General features: G+C 41.3%; 1 protein-coding gene across 5 annotated transcripts in view; it reads right to left on the bottom strand.

Moving 5' to 3' along the window:
* The window catches only part of LOC306924497 (receptor-type tyrosine-protein phosphatase U), a 207357-nt gene that overhangs the window by 167880 nt on the left and 16842 nt on the right, over positions 1–22635 (bottom strand). The window contains exon 1 of one of the 5 annotated variants that reach the window (XM_079503021.1): positions 15309–15356. The exons of the other annotated variants lie outside the window; for them this stretch is intronic. The gene's annotated coding sequence lies outside the window, so the exon portion shown is untranslated. Of the gene's footprint in view, positions 1–15308; positions 15357–22635 lie in introns of those variants that run through there. 5 annotated transcript variants of the gene reach the window in all.

The following is a 22635-nucleotide window of genomic DNA, read 5'->3' as shown; positions in this document are numbered from 1 at the left end:
CAAAGAAAAGGAAAATCACACTGAATAACTTAATAAGGCAAGGGAACAACAAGTTCCCAACACAAACACAAAATACCTTGTGTTTTGTGAAAGTCATTTTGAGAATCTTCAATTTGCTATCCTCTGCCCTATAGCCAGTGTTTTTTCCTTTTCTTTTTTCAGGGCAGAGGAGCCTCCTGAGTGCAAATGAATATACAATGTGTCTCTGTGAGCCGACCTGAAAGAACAGTTCAGTCAATAAAGTAAATCCCAACATACAGTAATTAGCAGGGTTTCCTTTTATAATAAACCTTCTCATGATAATGTGCACACGCACGCACATGCATAAAATGTACGCATAAAACCAAGCACTGTCATTTTGACACACACGCGCACACACACACACACACACACAAAGAGAGAGGTCAGCCGCTTCTCATTTCCCCATTTTAGTTGCATGTGATGTTGTTTTAAGACAAGTCCCTTTTATGTGTGGTTCTGCTTGTAACAGTGATCTGTTCGGTGGTTTTTACAAAGACCAGAATGCCTCACGGCTCTCTATAATAACGCTTGCTGAATCGACTGGATAGTGGATACATTTTACAATGTGGTTAATGTGAACTTAATGTGGAATGTGCTCAGTTCCTTGTTGCAAGCAGAGTGAACACAGAGCAATAGAATAATAATAGAGGCCATACATAAAACCAAGCACTGTCATTTTGAAGAGATGGGAGTGAGGTAGCCATGCGTTGCAGGAAACCCAAATGGCTTGTTGGAACATATGTCGTTCTTTTCACAGGCTCTAGATCGCCAACAGTGAGCACCAAAGACGGTGAAGAATGGTAAATACAATTTAATTAAATGTAATCAATTAATTAAATGGTGCATTTGTAAAGCACCTTTTTCCAAAGCGCTTCACAAGGTGCATTGCATAAGATGCAGCAAATCAGCACACACACACACACACACACACACACAAAAAATATGATCAACATGTGTCGACTCACAGGTCTTCATCGCGGTCTAACAAGTGTCTAATTAGTCACAGTTATATAACAATCATAGGATGGCATTCTACTCATATTGCATATAGACATTAGTGGGAGCTACATCAGCTAGATAGTGAGCATACCAATGTACATGTCAAAGAGCTAGCTTTATGTACAAAGACGGACTTTCATTCAATATTGGTAATGAACTCCTGTATGAAGTTTAGTTCAAATCTGAGTGATGACAAGAAAATGTTAAAGAAGGGACATCCGATGGATGAACGGCATACTGTAATACATCATTACCGTTAATTGACCCAACCATGACATCTCACAAAAAGCATACAAATGCAACGAGGAACAAAGTTCTGGATGGTTCTCTTTACAGTGTGTGACAATGTTATAAGGTTTGCCACTCGTCTGAGCATGAAAGAGAAAATGAATCAAGAGTGACTCTCCTCCTTGGCAGCTGGGCTGAATGCTCTACTAGAAAGTAGAAAAGGTGCAACCAGAGTTAAACTCCCTTGCCTACAGCAGGCTTTTCAAAGTGTGCGTATGCATGGATTTTACTGCATGAATACATTTGGAAATATGCAATTGAAATCAATGATACCGGGTACTAGTGTTCTCAAAGATTTTTCGGTGAATATCTATTCTGAAAAATAAAAACGGTTCAATGTGACTTTTCCATAGTATCAATGTATTGATACTCTACCTCTCTCGTTGGTTGAGACATATTTGCGCCAGGATTACACACAGCGCGGTCCTGGAGTGCCTACAGTACATCCCCTCCTGCCTCGTAGACGTGCTCTGTCGCTCACACACACACACCAGTGTCTTTTATCCTATCCTCCACTCCGCTGAGTTCTTACCGGCGCTCGTATTTCTATTTTTGTAAGCTAAAGGCTTGTCAAGATGACATGCGTGCAACCTTCACAACCTGTTTTTGATAGATAAACAAAACAGCATAAGTGCTGTTGGGAAATAGCCTTGTTTCAACCTGATTTGCTGTGATGCCCGAATAGGCAGACTTTAACCCATTTAGGCCTGACCTCGAAATTTATAAAATGTTTTCTAAATCCTCCAGTTTTCTGAAATAAATATTGTCACGATTTTTCAAAAATAGCTAAATTATAACATAATGTTTAAAACACCAAAAGGGGTTCCCGCCCAGAATGGGTTAAAATAGGATTGGATGCATTTACGTTTGCGTGATTGCGGGATTGCGTGCATCAAACAAAATGCTTAGTTCTAAGGTTGTGTCCATGTTCACTTGTGGCATTAGTGTTAAAAGAATATCCAGAACTCAAGAAAGTCACTTTGAGTCCTGTCCATGAGCTTGAACCAGAACAGGATAGACAGAAGTTTTAAACAATAAAGTGGAAAAGATGGAATGAGGGGGAGAGAGAAAAGGAAGGAGATGGTGAAAAGAGAGATGGAATGGGGCTTTGTGAATGCCATGTCAGGTCTCACAGGTCGATAGGAGACAAATGCATGACCAATTAAGCCAATGATGAAGCCTGGAATACATTGGCCATCACGCAAATGCTTGACTCGTACAAATGTGTTATTGACTCTACTCTGATTAAACCGCATGGACTCAGAAATACACAAACTACACAGCTGCTGTCCTTTGAAGTGAAGATGCAGATTAAGTCACGGAGAGAGTTGAGAGACAGAGAAACAGACAGACAGACAGACAAATTGTTTATCAAGTCTTTACTGACAAGATGCACAGAGCAGAATGACAGTTTGAGGACAAACAAAATCATTATAACAACTGAACCATTTCATTGGATCGTTTCAAAGCTCCACTTAATAGAAATTCATGCTACCACATTGCAATCAGACATGCTCGGACGTTACTCAAAACAGAAAACCAATTGAGATGATCAGCTATTTCAGACAGTAGGGGTTGGATGATTCACTTACCTTCCGATTTGTTAATACATAGGGTGCCGATTCGATTCATATTGCGATTCCTAATTTTATTGTGATTCTGCGTTTTAACCCATAGTCTGAACGGCATGACTCACACCATGAACCCCATAGTCTGAATGGCATAACGCCACAACGTAATGCAATTACTGGATGGCATCTGTACTAAACACACAGTCCCTCAAAACACTCCATGAAGGAACACTAGGAACAAAATATTAGATCTACAAGCTCCAACTGTCTTCTACTTTCGGTGTGCCACTCACCGAGAATCCAAGCAGAGGTCCACACAAGTACAGAACACCGCTACACCAAAGTCCTCCACGCATCCCAAAAACAGTTGTAATTTACATCGCACCATAATCAGCCAATTCACAACCGATTGTTATAATTCAAAGCGGTGTATACGCTGTGAAGTGTCTAGTGTCATTGGGTGTATAAATCATGCAGATAACAGCAATTTTCAGAACTTTTCTCATTTCTGATTCTGAACTTTGTAGGAGAAGGAGGGAGACCCGGCGCACACTGCCACTTGCTGGTTCAAGAGCTTTTTATTTAATGTCAAAGTGCAACAGGTGTGAATTTTTTAAGTGGTTTCTGTTAAACCAAAAGTCCTGTCTCTCACACTTATGCCAGTGATCACCCTCCTTTGTTGGCATCTGTGCCAAAGGTTGCCTACCCCAACAGTGTTTGGAACTACTGTACAGTAGTGTTCGGAACTATACAGTTATACTATTGGTCTCCCGATGGGAAGCGTTACTTCCACATTTTTGTTGTTGTTGTAAGCAAAACTTTAAATTAGTTTGGGCAATGCAATATTGAATACTATATGCAGCACTGCACATAAATGGTGTGCCAGTGCAAATGAATCGTCAAAATGCTTGCTGCACGGAAGATCAAAGGCATGCCAGGCGCTTTTGCGTACCGAGAGCTGAGACTGTAATTTACTTGAGAATCCTGTAAATTATTGTAAGAATTCCACTGCATACAGCCAGGCACTCAAATGTCTATCTACGTCCTGCAAGTAGACTTAGAATTAAAACTAGACTGACTAATAATTACAAGTGGCTCTTAGTTTGAAGAGGAAGTTAGAGCAGAGGAAATCCATTTCGGTTGTAACCAAGCTGCCATGACAGTTGAAAGAGAAAGTTATTATGTTGCCGTTCAGAGCGCTAGTCGCTAACCCACGGTGAAAAGCTCTCTAACTGCAGCATTAGGTAATTCATTTTATCTGCCTACGGCTGCATGGTTTAATCTCCTGCTGGCTGAAGTAACATTGTGGACTTGTGGTAGAGTAGAGACGTATGTGTCCGCAGTACACCACCACCACCCCGCCTACTACTACCAAGCTACATCTCCAGGGGCTCCTCTGAGAACCAGCCCAAAAGAATTATGTCCACTCTTGATTATATGAACATTCTCTGTTTACAGCCAAAGTCTATGAGTGTTGTAGGTCTGTACTGTATGTATGCAATTCTACATTGTTGTTCTGCTGTTGTTGTGATAAATGTGTCACAGGGTGCTGACAGAGCAGGCTGTGGAGACCCCGGTGGTCCCAAAAGAGCTGTGGGCTGCATGGGGGCTAATCACAACTGTCTCAGGAGAGCCTTTCCCCAAGCCCATGACAAATGACACCACACACACACACAGACACAGACACAGACACAGACACACACACACACCTTTCCCTTATCGATCAAGTCAAGACAAAACATATTTATAGAACACTTGCTCAAAAACATTTAAAAGTCGATCCAGACTCCACTCGGGTTAGTGTCGAAATGTCTTTGAGAAACACTAACCCCTTACCGCTCCCGTGATGCACATGTATTTGATCACCTTGTGTTTGCAACTGGTAGGCCTATTTATAGTTCTTGTTGTCTGCATTGTGATCAGATCTCATTACAAAATGCAAACTTCCAAAGCACACCAGTAGGTGAGATGGTGACGAGTCAGACAGCTGTCAACAAACACGTCAGGTGTAGTGATGTCATCCATGATGCTACTGTACAACATGTAGTTTGTACTTGTGTTTCAGTGGGCATCTTCAACAGTTATTTATCAGGAGGCAACAGAAACGATGACAGGCCCTATTTGTGATAATTGTGTGTTTGCAGGTTTGAGAGCACAGTGATGACCGATAACAGAGAATCGTGTTGGCAATCGTTGTTCAATGAAGATGCTTGGTTGGCAAACGTCAGAATGAGACAATATGTTTGACAACATCTGCTAAAAGTTAATGATCAGGAATGAGCCTGTGGGCAGGTATATACTCCCTAATGTGAACATGTACAGTACCGATGGCATTTACACCTATATTTTGTTAATTCAAGGCTTGATGCAAACATCATGAATTATGCTGTCCCTCAATTAACTAATTAAAAAAAGAAGGGAAGAACTTCCGCTTCCGCCCAGATGGAGTAGCCGCATGGTGAAGTGCTCCGTCTAAGTTTTATCATTTATTCAAGTTTGTTTTGACCAAAACTGCCACTTTTATGTCAAACTACACGTGCAACTGGTTAAAGTACAAATAGATGGAACTGAGGTCAACTAAATCACAGCTTCCTAAAACTACACCCGTGACCAACCCTCCCGACGCAATGGACCCCGACAAACAACCTCTCTCCCTCGCTATACTGAGAGCGGAGCTGCAGTCGTCTCGGGAGGCAGTGCTCTGTGAGATAAAAATTGAAATAGCAACCATACGTCAAGAAATCAAAAAAGATATCACAGCACTCCGTGCAGAGACAAAAGCTGAATTTTCCTCCATTCGCTCGGAGCTAGCTAACGACCTCACCTCGCTGTCTTCCAAAAACACCGAGTTAGCTTCGGAGCAGTCAGACATGGGGAGATCTCTGAGTGATACTATGGACCGTGTTGCTGTACTGGAACAATCACTGGGCTCGATGGCAAAGGAGAACAAAGTCTTACAGGAGAAATGTTTGGACTTAGAATGCAGAAGCCGTAGACAGAACCTAAAATTATTCGGAATCGCTGAATTTGCTGAAGCCGGTGACCCGGTTGGGTTCGCAGCCACCTTCTTCCCTACGGTGCTCGGTGTTGATAACTTCCATACCCCCATCGTTGTTGACCGCTGTCACAGACTAGGGGCAAAGTCAAATGATAAGAAGGATAGACCTCGCATCATGATACTACGTCTTCACTATTTCTCTGACAAGGAGAAGATCCTCGAACTGTCCAAAAAACAAGGCAGCCTAAGCTACAACGGATCTCCAGTGTTCATTCATCCAGACGTGCCCCAAGCGATTGCAAAGCTTCGCGCAACGTATGGCCCGATTAAAACCAAGTTGCGCGATGCTAAACGCCGTCTCCCGGGCCTAGATTACAGTTTATATCACCCGGCCAGATTCATAATAACATTGGACGGGATCCGGTACTCCCTCAACTCTCCTGAAGCAGCCGAAGAATTCTACAAAAAGAAAATAGCACCCGCGGCAACGGCGGCTGTTGCAGCCGAGGAGGAACCTGCTGTAGCTGATACAGCCGAGGAGGAAACTGTAGAAGAGTAGCTGGCCGGGACATACACCCCAAACATTAATCAACGCTCACACAGACTTGCTTTCTCCCCGTGGACATTATTCTGTCTGCGCACCCACCACTATCATTACTACATGGATACAACGATGACAAGTCCACGCTCACTTTAAAAAAGGTAATGTTTGTGTGAAAAAGATCTGGCGAAAGCTACTACTAAGACGAACTATATCCCTTTAATGCTTGGAATGCATGGAAACACCGTAATAATTCTACTTATGCTTTGTTGATCTATTATTTAATTGTTGTATTTATTTATTTTATTGTGGTAGTCTAAAAGACGGGGTTATGGTTTACATTACTAGCGTAGCAGTTTTGCTAATAATGCTATTGTTGTCATGTAGTCACCATGGAGGCCGCCATTTATTTTTGTATACCACTGTGACCGTAGCACTGCGTTCGCGACCTGCGATGCATTTGTTATTGTGTTTAGTGCTATTGCAGTAGCATCCTTGCTATTGCTGTTGTTGTCGTGCAGCCTCCATGGGGGCCGCCATTTTGTGTATTACTATGACGCTAGAAACCTACGGTGCGCCTCGAGGGACAAAAAGGACGTCGCTTGTAATGTAGTGAGGGAGGGAGGGAGAGACGTTGGGTTACGAGTAACCATAGTTATTTGAGTGAGATCCGCCTTCACTGCTGCTGTTTTGTGTATGTGGAGGTTGCCTTAAGTTCTTTAAATTCCTCTTTAGACCCGTTTTATTGTCAACATTATGGTTTTAAAAGATGATTTTATTTACAAAAAATACTTTTGAGCAAACAAAAGTGGGAAAAGATGTTACTTTATAATTAGGGGCGAGGGATTTCATTTATTTTTTTTATTATTTTCTTGCGAATGTATGGGTTCATGCATATATATATATATATATATATATACAAATTGGTTTGTTTTTCCTTGGTTTATGTGAACTAAGTTGCACTGATTGTAGTTTGTGTCTGTCTGCTTGAATGTGGAATGTGTGAGATTGTCTGTCTTTGTTTGTATCCCCCTCTGTTTATTTGAACGTTTCATTGTATTTATATATTAATACATGTGTGTCAGTACAGGGATATGTTTATACGGGTGTGTGTGGATGTGTGAGTGAATGTGTGTCTCTTTATGTATATGAGTATATCCATGGTTTACATTTAATACATAGATTTGTACCTGATTGTTTATATATGGTTTATACACTATGTAGATACACATGTTTGGCCACTTACACCGACCTCATATGTTTTACAATGGGTTGTGGTGGGGAGGCCTCTCCTGGGCGTGGTTTATTGGCGTGCCTGCGGTGCGGCTCATCGCGCTGTGGGCCTGCCTGTCTGCTGTTCTCTCTGGGGGGCCTTATCCATAACAGTATGCGGGGTTCGGGTGGGTGGCTGTGCGTGTAATGATCATCTGGTTGTTTTGGTTCAGAATAAGATTGTATCTTTTTATTTTTATTTTATACATAACAAGGGACGGTTAGCTAAGTTCTCCCTATTGTAGTTTTTTTTTGTTTCTCTATTTTCACTTTAGCTGCTTGTGTCTTAGACATAGAAAGCTGGTTAGCTTAGGCTTTTTCTTCTGTGCCTCCTATTTGAGGGCAGGCATGGAGGGTTTTGGGATTTCTCCCGTTTGTTGTGTTAATGTGTTTTTGCGTTCCTGTGTTTTTGTTTTTGTTCTCTTGCACTCCTATCCCGAATTCAGATTGATGTCAGCATTTGCACTCAGTCCTTTTTTTTTATCAATTCCTGGTTTATACAATGGCTAATTCTATTCCAAATTCTAATATTGTAAGAGGGGAAAGCTTGGTTCAATACACTACTTGGAACTGTAGAGGTCTGAATGGAGCGGTGAAACGTGGCAATGTATTGGCTCATTTAAAGAGGTTGGGGACAGATATTGCTTTTTTACAGGAGACTCACTTACGGAATCATGATCATAACCGCCTACGAAGAAATTGGGTAGGCCAAATATTTCACTCCCATTTCAATTTCAAATCCAGGGGCACGGCAATACTTATAAACAAGAACATTCCTTTTATACTAAATAAAACTATCCAAGACCTACACGGTAGATATATTATAGTTACTGGAAAGCTTTATAATTGTCCTATTGTTCTGGCTAATGTCTACGCCCCTAACCATGACGATGAACGATTTATATCTTCTTTTTTGGCTACTTTGCCTGACCTTGACACTCACCAGTTGATCTTAGGTGGAGATCTGAATTTTATTCTTCATCCTACGCTTGATAGATCTTCACATAGACCCTATACTCTGACTAAATCAGCTAAAATGGTGAATACATTCATGGACACATTTAAATTATCAGATCCATGGAGATTCTTAAATCCAGCCCAACGTAAATATTCGTTTTTCTCTTCTGTACATCACACTTTCACAAGATTGGATTACTTCCTGATAGATTCAAAACTTCTCCCCTCAGTAAAACACTGTGAGTATGAAGCAATTGTAATATCCGATCATAGTCCCCTAGTCCTCAAATTAGCATTTCAGAACAGACATACGGCCAGGACTTGGAGATTCGATAACACTCTAATAACTAGACAAGCATGTGTGGATGATATTAAATCCCAAATACAGTTCTATCTCTCCACAAATGACACACCCGATGTATCAAGAAGTACACTATGGGAAGCACTTAAAGCGTATCTACGGGGGCAGATTATTTCACGACAAGCTTTGATCTCCCGTCTACGTAATGTACAAGGCAAAGCTCTGACTGATAAATTACTTGAAGTAGACCTACAGTATGCAGAATCTCCTTCTCCTGAATTATACAGAGAAAGGGTTTCGACTCAAGCCAAATTCAATCTCCTATCCACAAATGAGACTACTAATTTGATCACACGTTCACGCCATAGGTTTTATGAACATGGGGATAAGGCGGGCAAAATACTTGCACTTCAAATTAGGGAATCAGCTGCTTCTAGATTAATTACAGAGATCCATACAAACACCGGCCAAACTACTATTAATCAGCAGGACATTAATGATGTATTTAAGCGCTTTTATTCAGATTTGTATACTTCGGAATCACTGGGAGATTCTGAATTGATTGATACTTTTTCAGAGAATTTAAATATACCCTCCATTAGTCAAGAACATGAGGTTCAACTTGAAAGAGCTATTACCTTAGATGAAATACATCAGGCAATCTCTCAAATGCAGTGCTCAAAAGCCCCAGGACCCGATGGCTATACCTCTGAATTTTACAAGTCATTTACTGAACTTATATCTCCCCTTTTACTTCAAGTGTTTAGTGAATCTCTCAACGCCGGCCACCTCCCACCAACTTTCTATCAAGCTAGCATTTCTGTTCTACTTAAAAAGGATAAAGACCCGCTCAATCCAGGCTCATACAGACCCCTGAGTCTTTTGAATGTTGATGCTAAAATTTTAGCAAAAATTTTGGCTACACGCTTAGAAAAAGTGCTCCCAACTGTGATACATATTGATCAAACAGGGTTTATAAAAGATAGACATCTATTTTTTAATCTTAGACGCCTATTCGACATTGTATATTCTCCCAGTAGAACCCCCCAAGATACGGAAATACTGTTGTCTCTTGATGCGGAGAAGGCTTTTGATAGGGTCGAGTGGGATTTTCTCCTCTCGACCCTGTCGAAATTTGGGTTTGGTCCAACCTTCACTTCCTGGGTTAAACTACTTTATGCTTCTCCGTTAGCTTCTGTACATACAAACGGATACAGGTCTGAAAACTTCCCTTTGAATCGCTCGACCAGACAAGGCTGCCCTCTCTCACCACTGCTCTTTGCCTTATCTATTGAGCCGCTTGCAATTGCGTTGCGTGCTTCAGACACCTACACTGGTATCTTCAGAGGAGATAGAGAGCATAAAGTTTCACTTTACGCTGACGATTTATTATTATACATATCCAAACCTTCCACATCTATTCCTAGTATCATGTCCACCTTAGAAAGTTTTGGCAGGGTTTCGGGGTATAAGGTCAACGTTTCCAAAAGCGTTTTATTTCCTATCAATACACAAGGCAACCAAACTTTCGGCTCCCATCCATTTAATGTTACAACCAGCTTTCGGTATTTAGGAATCACGGTAACCAAAGCGCTTAATGACTTGTTCAAGCAAAACCATACAAAACTTTTTGAACGTACTGAACAAGATTTAGCAAAATGGTCGAACCTTCCTATCTCACTTGCCGGCCGAATTAATATAATTAAAATGAATGTCCTCCCTAAATATCTGTTTCTATTCCAATGTATTCCAATTTTTGTTAACAACACTTTTTTTAAGAATCTAGATAAAATTATCTCCAAGTTCATTTGGGATAAGAAACACCCCCGAATAAGGAAGGATTTTTTGCAGAGGCCTAAATCAGAGGGCGGAATGGGATTACCTAACTTCAAACTCTATTACTGGGCGTGTAATTTACGTGCGCTCTCATTTTGGCTCCAAGATCAATTGCCTACGTGGGCATTTATTGAAGGTCAATGTTGCCCCCCAACATCGTTGTCAGCATTAATCTTTTCCCCAGTGGCCTCAAAATATACTAAGTTGCCAAAGAATTCCATAGTCTCGCATTCTCTCAAAATCTGGCTCTCAATACGAAGGCATTTCGGTTGGCACCCGGGTTCTGTGCGCGCACCACTGGTCGCTAACCATGCTTTTCCACCTTCCCTTTCTGACTCATTGTTTAAAGTGTGGCATAGAAATGGTATTCACTCCTTCAAAGATCTTTATATTGATGGATTATTCCCGACCTTTGAACAAATACGACGCAAATTTAATTTACCCCAATCACATTTTTTTAGATTTCTACAGATACGACATTTTTTAATACAGCACACTGCTTCATTTCCAAACATACCTACCAACTCATCAATGGAATCTATATTTCTACCTGACCCATTGGTCAAAGGAGGTGTTTCTATTATTTATAATTCTCTCTCATGTTTAGATAGTAATGCCTCCTTGGATTATTTAAAAACTGCTTGGGAAAACGATTTAGGAATATCTATCACTGACGAGCAATGGTCTACATCTCAAAAATTGGTGCACTCTTCTTCAGTATGCGCCAGGCATGGTCTTATACAATTTAAAATATTACACAGGTTACATTTGTCAAAGGAAAAACTCAACAGAATGTATCCGAATGTGAATCCAGCCTGCGACAGATGTGGCCAGTCGCCGGCCACTCTGGCGCATATGTTCTGGCACTGCACTAAACTAACATCATATTGGCAAAGTATATTTAAATCACTATCAGACATTGTTGGAAAACCTTTTGACCCGGATCCACTGACAGCAGTTCTAGGAGTTAAAAGCCCCGGGGTCAAATTGTCTACTTTCCAATATAACATGGTAAAATATGTGACTCTACTGGCTCGCAGACTGATACTGTTGAACTGGAAGCAAGCACATGTTCCGACTCACACTACACTTATGAAAGAGGTTATGCACTATTTGCAATTGGAAAAGATAAAGTTTGAATTGAGAGGGAGTGAAGATAGATTTTACCAGACATGGCAACCCTTCATTGACTATTTCAATAGGTGCACGCTAACCCCTCCTACACAATAGATAACAAAATAAAAAATTGGAAAGAAGAAAAAAAAGGAGAAGGGAGCCGAGTGTTTTTTCTTATTTTATTTTCTCATTTAAAAAGAAGAATGTCGGGTTGGGAGAGTTTGAGAGCAAGAATGTCTGTCCTGTTGTCTTTATTTTGTTTGTCTGTTCACATTTGTCAATGTTTAACTGTTTTGTTTTTTCTTTATCACATTTATGTACCTTTTTTATTATGTATTGTATGTCACTTAATTACTCATTATCTGTCAATTATTTTCTTAAGTTATGTCATAATACAAAAAGCCTAATAAAAACTATTAAAAAAAAAAAAAAAAAGAAGGGAAAAAGGACACAAGCTAGAGTGAAGGAGCTCCACAAACCCAGAACTGTACTTCTCCTCAATGCTTCAGCACATTAAGCTGCTTGTTACCTTCACTTTAACGCATCCACCACCAAGGACGACATTTAAGCCTTTTTACACTAGATGACACTCTTGGCTAAACTATGATCCAGTGTTCATCTGATGATGAATATTCTATGACGACTACTCTGGGCTCATGATGGATGTACATAGTAGCTCTAGCTGTTTGGATCATGGTCATGCTGTTAGAGCGATATCAACACTCATTCCATCCTGACAAATGTTTGCATGTGTGATCAGTGTTGACAGTGTGTGTACACAGAGGGGTAAAAAACTAAACAGTCATTATGGAAACACAACAAGGATAAAATCTATCTCCCTGTCCTTTGTTCGCGCACGCACGCACGCGCGCGCGCACGCACGCACGCACGCGCGCGCGCACGCACGCACGCACGCGCGCGCGCACGCACGCACGCACACGCACACGCACACGCACACGCACACACACACACACACACACACACACACACACACACAATCATGCACACTCTAGACCCTATTTTTGTCCTTCTTTGCCTTTTTTGCAATTTTAAAATGTTGTTCAAAATAGTGAAAAAAAAAGGCAAAGAAGTTTAGAGATAAGGGGTAAGACACTAGCGAAAATAGGGCCCTCTCTCTCAGTCACACACAGGCACCCACTCACTCAAACACACAGAAGCAGAACACAGAAGCAGAACGTTTGTAGCTCCTAACTGGCTGTCAATCTTCCCCCACTGCGGAATGGACAGCAGCATCTCTGCCTCCCTGTCCTTCTGCTGCTGTGGTGATTTGAGCATCAGACCACCAGACCCCTACAGGAGCAGACTGCAGCATGAAATCATACAGCAACGGACTTGGTTGCCCCCACTCCTATTAGTAGTAGGGCAGGGCGGGTCATTCTCACATTCTATTACAGCTAGAAAACTCCACTCAATAGCGTGCCTCGTTAGTCATTAGACGTCCAACCCACACCTCCTGGGTTTGAATCCTGCTGCTGCCTGGCCACCACTATTTTTCCAACTGCCGCAGACTACTACTTTTTTTGGTCCGAAAAAGGATAGTTTTAGACCATGACGGAGGGGCGCCGTCTCTAGCGAACTTGAGCCACGAGAGACACCACCGAACGCGCAAGTTGCCGTGTGAAACGTTGCAAAGTTCGCTAGAGCCGACTCAGCCCTGTTCGAGTTGCAATCCGATATAGACAGAACTCGTCCCCCAGAGTCCTGCAAGTAGGGAAAGTTGCGACGGGGCCGTCAACATTTACTGGTACTGTGACACCGGCACCATTTCCATCCTCGCGAATGTGACACATGAAGCCGCTCCGCGTGTGTCACAAAAGGGGACTTTCGGTAGGCCAATCAGATGCAGCTTGGCAATAGTCTGTTGCTGCATGTAAACATGCACGGGAGCGAGAAGGACACCAAACAACTGGGAGGTAACAGAAACCAGAGAGAGAACTGGGGGAGGAACTTTAACCTCATTTGTACTTCATCGCATGGCTTAACTTGTAACTGAACTGAGGAACAAGAGAGAGAGAGAGAGAGAGAGAGAAAAGACATAGATAAAGCAAAAGAGGGAGAGATAGAGGTGGGTGAGGAGAGGGAGAGAAATATAGAGAAGGGATTTACCCCTGTAAGTACTACCTAGCAATAACACATGGATGAAGCAAGACAAACACACACCCACACCCACACCCAAACACACACACCCCCTAACTGGATATTTCTCCTGTGGGTTTTGACATCAACATCAACAAACCCATGTGTTCATGATCCTCTCTCCTGTCTGACACCTGAAGTCAGATGTCCTCAATATCTCTACAAATCTCCTCTCTGCCTGCAGAGCTGAGCCCCCACAAGCCCCTGCAGCACCACAGGTCAAAGGTCAATGTGCAACACTCTGGACCCCCAGTCCACGCTCTACTAACGACCTCTATTTTCCAGGCCGTTTAAAAGCTGAGGCAGGATCATGTGACTGTTCCCTGCCATTATTTACAGAGCATTCTCCAGAGAACACTTGTTTTCACAGACATTTTATTTTATTCATTATATTTATCAGAGGCCATGGGAGGGAGAAAGGGCTTCATTTCTCTACACACAGCCAGCTGGTGTCTGCCCTAAAACGGTGGGCTTGTGAAAGATAATGATAATAATAATAACAAGAGTAAACCTGGGACAGGAAAAGCTCCTCCCTGCCTACTGTACAGCTGCCAGCCAGTACAGTGTCAGAGAGGAGATAATAACAATAATAAAACCTTTTCATATTTATACAACCACTAATGGTGTGTGTGTGTGTGTGTGTGTGTGTGTGTGTGTGTGTGTGTGTGTGTGTGTGTGTGTGTGTGTGTGTGTGTGTGTGTGTGTGTGTGTGTGCCTTTGTCTGCTGCCAGGTGGCTGCGCTGCCCACACACACACTGACGGGATAATGAACAACAATGGAGGGAACGCAAAAGCACCAATTTACCCCAAAAGTATAACCCCGTTCCTGTAAACACATAGGCTTCTTTCCCCCTGTGCACTAATTTAACTCATCACATTGAAAACAGATTAAGGCTGTCTTCCTCTGTGAGACTGCTGATGAATTTCAATGCCAGTGATATTGGTTACTGGGAGAAGTCAAGCACTCTTCAAACAAATGGTTGCCGAGGTAACCTCATTTTCATAAGTCGATCGAGTGTGGCCTATTGTGTGTTTAAAGCCAGAGATAAGAGCTGTGCCCCAGTCGGTTCATCTTCATTTCCTCAACACGTTAAGCCCTGTCTCCCTGTCCACAATAACAGTCTGGTTTCTCTCTTCTCTCTCACGCTTTCACCTCAACTAGGATGCATGACCCGAAGGCATTGTGTGTGTGTGACTGTGTGTGTGTGTGTGTGTTTGTTTCCTGGAGAATTTGTAGGTAAGAAAGCATACTTCATTGGGAGTCTGGATAGGGATTTATTTCTCGACCTGGTTTGAAACTTGCTTATTTCCGAAATCCTACTAGCATCCTGCCTGTGGAGAATATGCTCTGAACACACACACACACACACACACACACACACACACACACACACACACACACACACACACACACACACACACACACACACACACACACACACACACACACACACACACACACACACACACACACACAGGGTGAAAACATTTTCAACAGGTGAAAGCAGAGAAGCAGAAGATTAATGTAATGACCATGTGCTATATAGGATTATACAGAGTCAAAGCTATTTCTAAAACGCCACTGTGCAATGCCAAAAGCCACTGGTACAAGCCACTTTCACAGACACACAGACATGCAGGTAAATAGATGTTTATAATAAGCATAAACCTAAGCACCTTAACACCCCTTAAATTATAAAAACTACAAACAAACTGTTCCTTCTCTTACTACTTAAACGTCCTAATGCTGCTGTTAAGCTTAATGCTGTTGTTATATACAGTATATGGAACGAGAACAAAATTATTTTACCCTCGTTATGTATCTGTACACAAGACGGTATTTTTTTTATATTGACTTTTAACACATTCAGACCGTAAGACGTTTCCACACATCCTACGTAGCTAATCCAACCATTCCAACCGATGGATTGTGTACACACGTCTGATGGATTTATAATTAAGATAAAACCCATTAGTTGCATATAAAATGCAGAAGGGACAATTAATGATTCACCAAGATATAAAGGACTGTAAAATACTGAATTACTGAGCTACACAGGGCTATAACTATAAAAAATACTTCTAAGAAAGTATTTAAAGAGTACTGATGAATACTCAGCACCACAACAGGTTAACAATTAGCTTTAACAGGATTACTTTTAGCAGGAAATACTCTTTTAGAAAAATACCTTACGTAGCCAATTAAAAAGATGAGTCCACCAGAAGAATGATTGTCGAGTCAGAACATTGTGGTTTTAGTTAATTCATTTTCCAGATCTGAGAGACAGAATGATACTCACATACAGCCAAATAACTCTCCCCTGTACCACCAAAAGGGCACAGGGTAGTCTCTGACGAACAATTCATTTCAAAGGCATTAATACTGTAGAATACAATTGTTGATACACATTTCATTGGCTGAATACACAGTTAATTTCCACTTTGCCACGCTGGCACTGGGTGTCGAGTGCTCATTGGACCAGCACATAGCTGATGAGACTGATATCGGGACAGCTTCCTTATTTCCGTCATTGAGGGCATAGACCGGGAAAGCACTGAGGCTGGCGTTGCTATGGCAACCTGAAGATAACATTTCCTTCCCTGTTAGCTGTGAACTCTTACCAGAGAGAAATGCTCTCTCACTAGGCCCCAAGGCCACACTGATATCGAAGCAGCTGCATGTAAACTAAATCAAAACAGCACACTACAGTATGGTGACTTTTGGTGGCTACAGGCAGACAGTAAATCTTAACTTGGCGTCAGGCAACCCATAATATAATATGATATAATAATATAGGGCTGAGATGATTAGGCCTGTGGATGGTGACATGACATAAATAGGATAAGGAGAACACAGTCGGGGCCAAAAGGAAACATTGACACAAGTCCACAAAAAATACCAAAATAGCAGATCTACCAGATCTATCAACTCCATCACGTTTTGTGGATGAAGTGTCAAATGTGATCAATAATCAATAATCAATCTTCCGGGAATTAAATTCAAATAATATAAGGGTCAATTGGGAGATGAGAAATCAAAATTAACTCTATACTAAGGATCAGGAGGGGGATAGAACCAGATTGGAAACAGGAACAATGAAAAATAAAAAAATAGTTTTGACTTAAGACTAGGCAAACAATCACTCCTTATTTAGATGGTACTGTGGGAGAGAGACAGAATGACTTTTCTCTCTCGATCTTCGGGGTTCCCAAGGAACTCAGCAATGTTGCAGCGTTCCTACGCCGACGAAAGTGTCAGAGTTTGACAATGTTTTTAGTAGCTCATCAGAGCAGACACTGGATGGTTTCTTCTTTGCTCGTTGTCGGAGCTGAATCTTCGCCCCGCCCCCAGGATGGGTGACATAACAGGTGACCCATAGGTGACAATCTCAGCCTATACTTTCTCATTGACAGATACTTGATCTCTGTGATTCAAACGGGAGAAAACGGCCGGAGATGCCCCTAACAGTTCTTATACTCAGCAGAGCTTGGAGAGGGGGGGACAGGGTAATTGATGATGTCGTGTCGCTTCCTGGCGAGTCCATTAGTACCATGAAGGTCAAATATAGAATCAAGTCTATTCAGGGGAGGATATATGCCTAGTCAAGCCAAACTCAAGGTGATGAAAACAAAATAATAAAATGAAATGGAAGGGGAAGGTGTCCCTATTCTAAATATCTCAATGTAAGGCCAAGGGGTGGTTCGGGGATAATAAAGGTTAAATGTTTACAATGGAGGGATATTCCAAATTCAGAGGTAAAATATGAATCAAATCTAAAATAATAAAAATATAATGAGAGGGATAATGAATCATAATGGAAGGAAATTTAGATTGTCCAAAGATGGGATAATTCAGTTTACATAATCTATATAATGAAGCAGATCTGGGATCTGGAAAATGAATAGTCAAAATACCATATTAATTAATTGAGGGGAGAAGGAATGATCAAATTAATCCTAATACTAGGTAGGGAAGGGTAACAGCGTTTTAGCCAAATACAGTGTCTTAGTAAAGAAAAACATGGAAGAAAAACAGAAAACAATTATGTGTAAGGTGAAACATGAGTGGAATTCTAATTTGTTCCCGATGGGAAATCTATGGGCAGATGGCATAAGGCCTATACTGTTCTAGGGGGTCGGGCCTAATACTGTCTCTGAGTGGTTCGGGGTCTAGGGGCCAAACCCTAATAAACTTAAGGGAAAAGGGATCTCGAGGTCGACAACACCCTTCCTTCACTCTATTCTCCATCACTTTTTGTTGACCTCTAGATTACTCTGTCCTGGGTTTGTTCCCCACCCCGAAACCACCAGAGATCCGTATCTGTGAGATAAAAACAGAAAGACAAAAAAACAACTGGTGAATGAAATGAAACAACAATTATAAACAATTCATCAACAGGGTAAACATCCACAGGGTATGGTTTTAAAAAAATGAAAATGACTGTTCTACCAACCGCGCATGTACCCAGCTAATGGTGAAAGGAGGGCGTGTAGGTAGACAGGGAGACAGAGAAAGAAAGAGACCCAGCATTCTACGTATGTATGTGCACCTTAAAGATAAGGGAGGGAGAATACAATAAAACGATATCTCAAGTAGAAAACAAAGTATATAGACGAAGATTTGCCCAAAATGGGGCGCAGAATCGTTTATATGTTCTGCATAGGATGGGACGCCCTCTGCCTAAGAAAAATCAGTGAATACAGAGAACTTGTATCTGTACCACTCTGGGATTTAACTTAAATCAAGACCCCCTTCCCATGTAGTCCGGTGCCTAGTACGACCCAGGGGTCGCACAATGTCCCCTGCGCGTTATTTGACGTAGCTAATCGCCACGCGCAGGTTAGCCAAGGTCAAGATAGACCGAAATTGACCATGATTTGTACACATCAGGTCTCAGAGAGATAGAGCAAAAAGTTCAAACCAAGAAATTCCAAACAAATCTAAAAGAACAGGAATAAAATGTCTTGGGAAAGAATGGTTGACACCACTCAAAAAATAAATGAAATGAAATAATAACAAAATAATAAATGAATGAAATCAATAAGGGGATTGGTTGAAATCAATAATAAATTGTCATGATAATGGGCCTTTAAATGTTCATGGGGTCCTATCTAAAAATGAAAAACCATGGCACGGCCACTAGGCAATTATAAAGTGTATGAAATGATGATAAATGGCGGAACACGGAGCCTGACAGATAAATAAATCAATAGTAAATAGTCGTCACGCATTCCTAATATTATCCTGTCATACTCTTCTAAAATAAGTGTTTCACTCACACACACACGCACTAACACGCACAAACACATATGCACGCACACACGCACGAACGCATGCACACACACACATAGACAAGAGCAACATATCCGCCCACAGGACAAACGTACTCACTCAGTCACTCTAAATACAAAAAAAATGAATATACATATATAAATAGGTGACATTGAACAAATGGTACGTTACACACACACCCACATCATTCAACTATTAAAAGAAGAATAACTGTTCTACGGGACTACACACACATCCATCCAAACACAAGACAGTGATATACACACCTACGCACGAACACGCACGCAGACAGACAGAGAGGAGAGAAGGAGAGAGAGAAATGGAGCCATGCGTTCTAACACGCACACACACGCACGCACTCAGTCCCAGAGAGGGAGTGAGAGACATGGAGAGTACTCCTTCATAAATTCCTTAGATAAGGAGCCTACACACTCTAAAATCATGAGTGTCATAAAAACCTAACACTACTATAAGGTACAATGTAAAAGGGGTGATAAAAAAAAAAAGTGTAATCAAATGGTGAAAGGGATCACAGACCTTTTTTACGGTATAAAATGAACCTACTCTACTCTCGCACCCCCGTCGAGGTTTGAGAGAAAGAAGACTATAAAAGTAATATGTATGAGTTCCTACAGCGATATATCAACATAACAGGAACGCATAAATACTAAACAGATAAGAACTCGAAGCAGAAAGTAAAAAAATAAAGGATTAGGACGCAGCGCCCGCGTAGCGCTGCCTCCTGAAAATAAAAGTGGAGGAAAATAATGTGACTGAGACCTGTTCAGGGATTAAGTCCCAGACATGGATGTACGGTAATAAATTATAATAACAGTATAATCTAAGAAAGATTACAGAAAGATAAATTACTTAACTTGAGAAAGGCAAGCAGCTGAGAATCAGGCAGGCAGGAGGTGGTCCCGGACAGGGTCCACCGAAGCGGAGAGGAACCGTCGTACGGACAGACGATCCAGGAGGGAGGGGGGGAAATCTGTGGAGGACCGTTCAAGCTTCATGCTTCGTCCGTTCGTCCACAGATCCGCGGCTTGTATGTTCCCAAAAATGGGGAGGATCGGTTCCAGAACTGAACATGCATCGACAAAACCACTGCTCCAAAAATATGACTATGGACTTTGTTCTTCCGGCAGAAAAAAATGAAAATGGGGGGATGGTTCCTTTTGTCGGAGGTGCTAATTAAATAAATTAGACTTATACTCAGAAAAAGCCGGTTCGAAGAGGACCAATTTGATGGATTTATAATTAAGATAAAACCCATTAGTTGCATATAAAATGCAGAAGGGACAATTAATGATTCACCAAGATATAAAGGACTGTAAAATACTGAATTACTGAGCTACACAGGGCTATAACTATAAAAAATACTTCTAAGAAAGTATTTAAAGAGTACTGATGAATACTCAGCACCACAACAGGTTAACAATTAGCTTTAACAGGATTACTTTTAGCAGGAAATACTCTTTTAGAAAAATACCTTACGTAGCCAATTAAAAAGATGAGTCCACCAGAAGAATGATTGTCGAGTCAGAACATTGTGGTTTTAGTTCATTCATTTTCCAGATCTGAGAGACAGAATGATACTCACATACAGCCAAATAACTCTCCCCTGTACCACCAAAAGGGCACAGGGTAGTCTCTGACGAACAATTCATTTCAAAGGCATTAATACTGTAGAATACAATTGTTGATACACATTTCATTGGCTGAATACACAGTTAATTTCCACTTTGCCACGCTGGCACTGGGTGTCGAGTGCTCATTGGACCAGCACATAGCTGATGAGACTGATATCGGGACAGCTTCCTTATTTCCGTCATTGAGGGCATAGACCGGGAAAGCACTGAGGCTGGCGTTGCTATGGCAACCTGAAGATAACATTTCCTTCCCTGTTAGCTGTGAACTCTTACCAGAGAGAAATGCTCTCTCACTAGGCCCCAAGGCCACACTGATATCGAAGCAGCTGCATGTAAACTAAATCAAAACAGCACACTACAGTATGGTGACTTTTGGTGGCTACAGGCAGACAGTAAATCTTAACTTGGCGTCAGGCAACCCATTATATAATATGATATAATAATATAGGGCTGAGATGATTAGGCCTGTGGATGGTGACATGACATAAATAGGATAAGGAGAACACAGTCGGGGCCAAAAGGAAACATTGACACAAGTCCACAAAAAATACCAAAATAGCAGATCTACCAGATCTATCAACGTCCTAGCGCTTTTTCATTGATATCAAACGAGAAAAAAAAATATTCTGATTATTTTTCCTTTTTTTTGGGTTGGCCTATCCTTCTGCAATGTACTCCTTGCTTTTCGTGCATGCGCACTGCCGTTCACTTCCCTGTTTAGCGCTCAGAAAGAAAGGTATGATGATGATGTATGTTTGGCAGCAAGGAGGAAAAAAAAAAGAAAAGAGGTGCATATTGTAAACTGAAAGGTAAAGCATTTTTTTTTGTTCATGACTGTATGGCACTCTGAATAAAAAGATTATTAAAAAAAAGAAAGAAAGGCTTGCCGCGTGTAATCTAGGGAGCTCTCCGTGGTTTTGATCAGATGTCTTCATTTCTGACTTCAACATGCCTCTTGCCCGGAATATTAACGCTTCTAGAGAGACTTTATCGTAATCATTGTAAGGTAAGCAAGCAACATTACGCCTCCCGGTTTTTGTACGGAACGGAAGGCTGGGGGGGCTTTCAGAGTAAAAGCTGCCATATCTGCACGGCACCCCGAGCTCCTATTTTGAAAGAAATCCCGGCGCTGATTGTGTTAAGGTTTAAGGCTTATTGGATAATCTCCCAAGGCCTGCATGAAGGGAAAACAAAATTCCTGCTCATTTTGGTCAATAAATAAAGTCAGAGCCAATTAGAATAGAAGTGTCAAACCAGACATGAAAATAAAGCAAGCGACACATTGTTTCTGCAAGCCACTTTCACTGGGTAATAAATAACCTAATCTACTTAATTTGCTTGCTCTAGGTCAGGGGTAGGCAACCTGCGGCTCTAGAGCCACATGTGGCTCATGTGGCTCTCTCCCGTGGCTCCCAGTTGCTACGGCAAAGAAGTATGAAAAGGAATAAGAGGTTTTCTTTTTCTTTAATCATAATTTATTATTGAATTTGTAGTAGGCATAAAGTTATTCTTTCATTTTGATATTGCAAAACAATGTTGCCTATACACCAGATAAAAATAAGAATCAAATTTAATGAAGGAAAATAGAAGAATAGAAGAATGTATTCATGATAAGACATCTATGTTTGTTTTC

Source organism: Electrona antarctica, assembly GCF_951216825.1.
Source record: "Electrona antarctica genome assembly, chromosome: 6".
In the NCBI taxonomy this organism is placed as follows: Eukaryota; Metazoa; Chordata; class Actinopteri; order Myctophiformes; family Myctophidae; genus Electrona; species Electrona antarctica.
The sequence above is the reverse complement of the archived record's forward strand: the minus strand, read 5'-3'. Positions and strand labels throughout refer to the sequence as shown.